This window comes from Cervus elaphus, chromosome 19 (genome assembly GCF_910594005.1).
Source record: "Cervus elaphus chromosome 19, mCerEla1.1, whole genome shotgun sequence".
In the NCBI taxonomy this organism is placed as follows: domain Eukaryota; kingdom Metazoa; phylum Chordata; class Mammalia; order Artiodactyla; family Cervidae; genus Cervus; species Cervus elaphus.
Genome location: NC_057833.1, coordinates 67,179,787 through 67,186,882, shown reverse-complemented (window position 1 = coordinate 67,186,882; position 7,096 = coordinate 67,179,787). Strand labels below are relative to the sequence as shown.

The following is a 7,096-nucleotide window of genomic DNA, read 5'->3' as shown; positions in this document are numbered from 1 at the left end:
TTCTACTCGCCATGAAGTGATGGGACCAGGTGCCATGATCTTGGTTTTTTTCCATGTTTAGAATACAGAAACAAGAAATGCCACCTCAGTCATTTTCCATTTTGATCCTCAGCAACAAGCAGAGGTCGTTCCCATTTCTACCAGGTGGTGACGCTCGAGGCAAACGGTGCTTCTCAATTGGCCCGGAAGCGCTAATCCTGAAAGTGCTTTCCAAACATGACCGTCGGAGCGTGGACTGGAGACGGTCAGAAACATCGCTTTGGGGTGAATGGGATAAGCGTCTGGAAACCGTGCCCAGAAGACATGGATCTGCATAAAGCCGAAGAAGAAGACCTAAAAGGAGTGGGGAAGCCTAAAGGGAGATCTGGCCACTGGGTAAGGGGAGACGCCGGAGTAGCCTGGACCCCTCGCAGCACCTGGTGTAGCTCTGCGAACAGAAACGAATTGTGTGGAAACCCCTGCAGCTCGGCGGCGGGAACCCCAGGCCCTCCCGTGCGAGGAGCAGGGCGCTTGGCATGGTCTCTTCAGCACCCAGCAGCTTCGGCCCGGTATGCATCCCAAACCGGGCTGTGCAGGGAACAGTGAGGAACCGAAACCAAATCTTAGAGAGCCTTGCTGGGGTTCAGCATTTCAGAATTAACCCTCATTTCCGCTTTTCGGATGTCATGCGAGGACTTGTCAAGTCAGTTTGTTCTCCTTTCACTTGCAAATGAATTCAAAGTGATTGTTTTTCCCCCGTGTCTTATTACCTTGCAAAATTATGACTGCCTTTTGTAAGTACGGTAACAAGATCTGTCCTTCAGATCGCTGTTTAAGTATGGGTGATTCTTGTCTATTTAAACAAACCTAAAAAAATAAAATTGGAGCACATAGGCAAAAAGTTCAATTTGAGGAAGGAAGTGCTCCTAAAAGCTAGGACTGTACATTTAGCTTAAGTCTGCACATTTTTTCAAGAGATGACTTCTAAAATGAAATGTCCCAGCATTTTCTAGTCTTTTCAATAAACAAAACATATGCCCTTTTAAGAATAAAATAAACTATCTGGAGATATTCATTTGGATTCCTTTCTAAATTCTAAATAATCTGTAATTGGAGTCATAGTTGTAAGAACGTCTGTCATTCCATTCCTTGAAAATTTGGGGAAGGACAAAGAGAGAGCCCTGTGTCTCAAAATGGTGCAATCGGAAGAATAATGAAAAGAACGAGAAAAAGCCAGCATCCTCCAGGGCAAGAACCACGTTTTATGAGGCTGAATCATGAAGCAAATTGAGTAGAATATCATACACTTCACCCAGAAACACTCAAGTTCAAGAAAGACTTCGCATTAAAAGAAGAGAACAAGATCCTCTGCAGTGTCATTTCCTAGTTTTCTGTTTCATTTTGTCTTTTGAAAATTCTCTGTGACTTTATTTTCAAACCCACAAGGGCTCTCTGTTCTGGGAGGAGTCAAGTCCTATATGAAAAACTAAGAATGAAAAACAGACTCCTTTCCCCCAGGAAACACCTTTTGAATATATCTGTGCGTGTGGTTTCTCTCCCCAAACAACTCTCATATAACCCCCAAGAGTATATGCAGATGTTGGGTTATGAGCTATTCATTGTGCAATTTGGAGGAGACAGAAAAATGGAAAATGTGTTGTTCAAAATTTTTCAGGTGGCTGATTGGATAAGGACTGCACAGAAAAGACACTCCAATCTCTGGTTTTCCCAGCTGCACACATTCCTTACAGGAGATGTACACTTCTGTGAAATACAAGATCATGGTCAGTAAAAAAAGAGAAATGCTTATTTGAAAACAATGTAGTCATTTTCTCAAAGTTATACCATAACCCAATTTAAAATAAGATGGGAAGAAACCACTGATATTTTGATCCAGTACTAAATTAGAGTTCAGAAAACCAAATGCCTAAATAATTCATTATGTGAAAGCTTGTCTAAGCTTTGGTCCCTATATTCAGAAAAAGTATCAGTTTACCAAAATATCCTTGACCTATTTTTCTTCCTGGTAAAGAATAATGGAAGGGAAACAGCAGTAGAGTTCTTGATTAAATATCCAGAATAAAACCCCTACATTAAAAGATTAAGTGGCTGGGAATGCAATTTCTGGAGGTAGATTTCCTGGGTTGGAATCCCATGTCTGCAAATTGTTAGAGTGGTGCCCATAGACAAGTGATTTAAACTTCCAGTGCCTCCGTGTTTTCATCTGCTAAATGGAAATAGCCACCATTCTTAAGATGGCTACAAGGTTCAAGTTAATACATGTAAAGCATTTGAGATAGGTTCTGGGGCAAGAACATATAAGGTGCTCAATAAATTTTACTCTACTGCTGTTTCTCATAGGAAACATGTATTTCCCAACACAGAGATAAAAGGCTTCATTTCCACCATGTCTCAGTAATCCTGTGTCTAATACATCATGTTTTGTAAGGTTTTCAAAAATGCATGTTACTTTACTAACAGAGAACATTAAACGGCTCTATAGTTTAAAGATAGCTCTATATAATAAGGATAAAACTAAGTTCAAGTTTTTTTTTTTTTTTCAGTGTGTTTTGATATTAGGGGAATACTTAGGGGAAACATCCTAAGTACTCAACAATAAGGAAATAATTAAGAAAATTATGGAAGGGACACAAAATGCTTACAAATAATTTAAATAGTATAAATAAGTGATGGTGACATGTTAAGTGGAACAAAGGCATGAGAATTTTCATGAATTGTATGCTTTCAAACAGGTTATAAAATGGATAGGGAAGGACTGAAAGTCAAATGCTATTTAGTTGGTTCTGTGAGTGGTGGAAAATGAGTGGCTTTATTTTTTCCACTGGGTTTCTTTCAGATTTGCCAAAATTTCACTAAGTTAAATGAGCACTTACTTTGTGCAAAGTACATCTCTAAGTGTTTAATGTATATTAAGTCATTTACTCTCAACAATTTTTTACTTAGATGGACTGTTGGTCCCACTTTACAGATGGGAAAAAAGCAAGGGATACTCAGAATAAAAAAAACTACTTGTGGCTACACTCCTTCCTACTAAATGGGGACGCCAGAATTCTAAAGCAGGCTTCTGACTCCACAGTGCTCTACACAATCAAGTTACCTGTCTTCTTCAGTATTCATCACTTGAAAATCAGGAGGAAGAGATCATTTTTAAAGAATTTTATTTATCAGAAAGTAAATCTTAACAAAATATGGTGTTTACAAAACATTCTTCATATAGATTATGGATTTGGTCTTTATACAGCCCAAAATATAATAATATCTGAAAAATACTAAACTTGTGTGAGTTGTTTTGATTTTTCTAAAATGTTATTTCTTTCCAATATCTTTTTTGAAAGTAACTTCTAGAAATACAAATTCAAATTTCTCCTCTAAAAAAATACATAACTACTATATTATTTAAAAAAACACATGTTTTTAGAAGCATATTTGAATTGGAGATATCTTAGAATATTTTTCTGCAACTTGGATCTGGAAAAAAGAATTACAGAGTGAGCAGGAACTAAAAACTGACTTCCACTTATTATGGAATCATAAACCTCCACAAAATTCCATGTTTATTTCATTTTGTATCCTCCATGAGGATCAAGGTAAATAATTGAATGTGAAAGTGAAAAAGAAGATATTTCTTCTTCATTTAAAAATACATTCAATTTAATATCTTAAGGGAAGCTTTAAAAAAAGAATTGTGGATTCAAGATCCTAGTATTATGGGAGGTGGCAGATTACAATGACCAAGGTCATTCACCCCATTAACTGACATTCAAATGTTTTCACTCAACAGATATTTATTGACTATCTTCTATTGTGCCAGCCACATTCTAAGATTTAGAAGAGCTGGCAAATCCTTCTGAGATGCCTGCTCAGTCCAGGAGTTTGAGGTTAAGAAGAGAATTACAGACATTTGGATCTCAGGAAACAAAACATGAAGAATATGCAGAACTATCCAGTGTCAACTCTGGACAAAGCTTCCTTTCAAAGAAGTGAACATAAAGACTTCTCCTTGAAGGTGTGTTGGTAGATGATGAAAACGGCAGACAAGGGCTTGGATGATGCTGGAAGTTGGAAACAAGCAACAGAACTAATGAAAGGTTCGTGGAAAGCTTTATTCATCAATGAGCCAGTAGTAAACCTAAAACAAGCAGCATCATTCAAGTGGTGAACTTTGGAGAATTGAAACACCGCATAAGACTTTAAAGCAGGACACACCCTCATTGACTCAAATTTGGCATAAAACCATGTCCTCCTGGCTTTCCCTTTTTTTTTGTTTTGTTTTGTTTTACTGTTTGTTTAATCAAATTACACTGGCCATTCTACAATTGCATAATATCGTGATTTCTAAAAGGAAACCATTGGAGTTCATTCCATTTCTGTTAATCAAAGAAGCTTTCTTAACCTTAAAACTGACTTCCTTCTAGCCTTTAGAATTAAACTAAGGGGTGGCTTTTGTCCCCCAGTCTTGCCAGGAAATATGAAAGTAGAACAACTTCATCTCTCTGTATGCACATGGAGATCTGCCCAGGAAATGTCCCCTAAACTCTAAAATATTCCTGTTTGGCAGATCAAAAGTGGTTGTCGTGAGGTGTGAAAAAGTCTTTCTTTATTTTTAAGATATAACACTGAAACTGACATATTGCAACAGGTTTGAGCACAATTTGTGTCTAAGAAAGAACTTTTAGATGTGTCTAGACCCCAAGAAGCAAAGAGTGTGTCCCTGGTGTGTCCCTGGGACCTGAAATCTCAGGGTTCAAGGAAGTTCATGGTCCTGAACTCAGGTGGTAAGGAGGAGGACCCTTCACCTCTCAAGCCTTTGTTTCCATACCTGAAATAAAAGAGAGATTGAACCAGAGTCCCTTCAAGGCTCCTCCTTGTTTTCACATTGTGGTTCTAAGAATGGTGAAATGCAAGGAGACAGTGAAATGATTTTTCTCCATGGAGTTTACTGGGCTCTGTGGAAGACCTTCCTCCTTCTCACCCTACCAGATTCTAAAGGACTCTCTGGGTGTCTCTGCTCAGGGCTTTTCTTGATCACGCTTGAGCCAAACTTACCTTCCTGAGGGATGGGACTGGAAGCCACCAGCCATCACCAGCTCTGACTCTTCTCTTGGGGTTTTTCAGCATCCTCTTAGAGTCCCAGGCAAGAATACAAAGAACCTAATATTGCCGAAGAAAACAATAGAATGGGAAAGACTAGAGATCTCTTCAAGAAAATTAGAGATACCAAGGGAACATTTCATGCAAAGATGGGCACAATAAAGAACAGAGATGATATGGACCTAACAGAAGCAGAAATTAAGAAGAGGTGGCAAGAATACACAGAAGAACTATACAAAAAAGATCTTAATGACCCAGATAACCATGACGGTATTAACCCAGATAACTCATCTAGAGCCAGACATCCTGGAGTCCAAAATCAGGTGGGCCTTAGGAAGCATCACTACGAACAAACTAGTGAAGGCGATGGAATTCCAGCTAAGCTATTTCAAATCCTAAAAGATGATGCTGTGAAAGTGCTGCACTCAATATGCCAGTCAATGTGGAAAATCCAGCAGTGGCCACAGGACCAGCAAAGGTCAGTTTTCATTCCAATCCCAAAGAAAGGCAATGCCAAAGAATATTCAAACTACTGCACAATTGCACTCATCTCACATGCTAGCAAAGTAATGCTCACAATTCTCTAAGTGAGGATTAAACAGTCTGTGAACTGAGAACTTCCAGATGTTCAAGCTGGATTTAGAAAAGGCAGAGGAACCAGAGATCAAGTTGCCAACATCCATTGGATCATAGAAAAAGCAAGGGAGTTCCAGAAAAACATCTATTTCTGCTTTATTAACTATGCCAAAGCTTTTGACTATGTGGATCACAACAAACTGTGGAAAATTCTGAAAGAGATAGGAATACCAGACCACCTGACCTGCCTCGTGAGAAATCTGTATGCAAGACAAGAAGCAACAGTTAAACCAGACATGGAACAACAGACTGGTTCCAAAATGGGAAAGGAGTACATCAAGGCTGTATATTGTCACCCTGCTTATTTAACTGATATGGAGAGTACATCATGCAAAATACCTGGCTGGATGAAGCACAAGCTGGAATCAAGATTGCCAGGAGAAATATCAATAACCTCAGATATGCAGGTGACATCACCCTTATGGCAGAAAGCAAAGAGGAACTGAAGAACCTCCTGATGAAAGTGAAAGAAGAGAGTGAAAAAGCTGGCTTAAAACTCAACATTCCAAAAACAAAGATCGTGGCATCTGGTCCCATCACTTCATGGCAAATAGATGGGGAAACAATGGAACCAGTGTCAGAATTTATTTTCTTGGGCTCCAAAATCACTGCAGATGGTGACTGCAGCCATGAATTTAAAAGACTTGAAAGAAAAGCTATGGCATATTAAAAATCAAAGACATTACTTTGTCAACAAAGGTTCATCTAGTCAAAGCTATGGCTTTTCCAGTAGTCATGTATGGATGTGAGAGTTGGACTATAAAGGAAGCTGAGCACTGAAGAACTGATGTTTTTGAACTGTGGTGTTGGAGAAGACTCTTGGGAGTTCCTTGGACTGCAAGGAGGTCCAACCAGTCCATCGTAAAGGAAATCAGTCCTGAATAGTCATTGGGAGGACTGATGCTGAAGCTGAAGCTCCAATACTTTGGCCACCTGGTGTGAAGAGCTGACTCATTTGAAAGACCCTGATGCTGGGAAAGATTGAGGGCAGGAAGAGAAGGGGATGGCAAAGGATGAGATGGTTGGATGGCATCACCAATTGGATTGGCATGAGTTTGAGGAAGCTCCAGAGTTGGTGATGGATAGGGAAGCCTGGCATGCTGCAGTCCATGGGGTTGCAAAGAGTCAGAGTGACTGAACTGAACTGAATATTGCTGACAAAGGTCCATCTAGTCAAGGCTATGGTTTTTCCAGTAGTCATATGTGGATGTGAGAGTTGGACCATAAAGAAAGCTCAATGCTGAAGAATTCATGCTTTTAACTGTGATATTGGAGAAGATTCTTCTCCAGTGGGACTCCAAGTGACTCCCTTGGACTGCAAGGAGATCAAACCAGTCAATCCTCAAGGAAATCAACTCTGAATATTCAA

At 39.3% G+C, this 7,096-nt stretch overlaps 1 long non-coding RNA gene across 1 annotated transcript; it reads left to right on the top strand.

Annotated features, from left to right (window-relative positions):
* Nucleotides 1-231: 231 nt before the first annotated feature.
* On the top strand, nucleotides 232-4,238 carry LOC122675814. The gene is made up of 3 exons (XR_006335352.1): nucleotides 232-548; nucleotides 1,655-1,763; nucleotides 3,782-4,238. It is a non-coding gene; the product is annotated as an uncharacterized LOC122675814 (long non-coding RNA).
* Nucleotides 4,239-7,096: the final 2,858 nt, after the last annotated feature.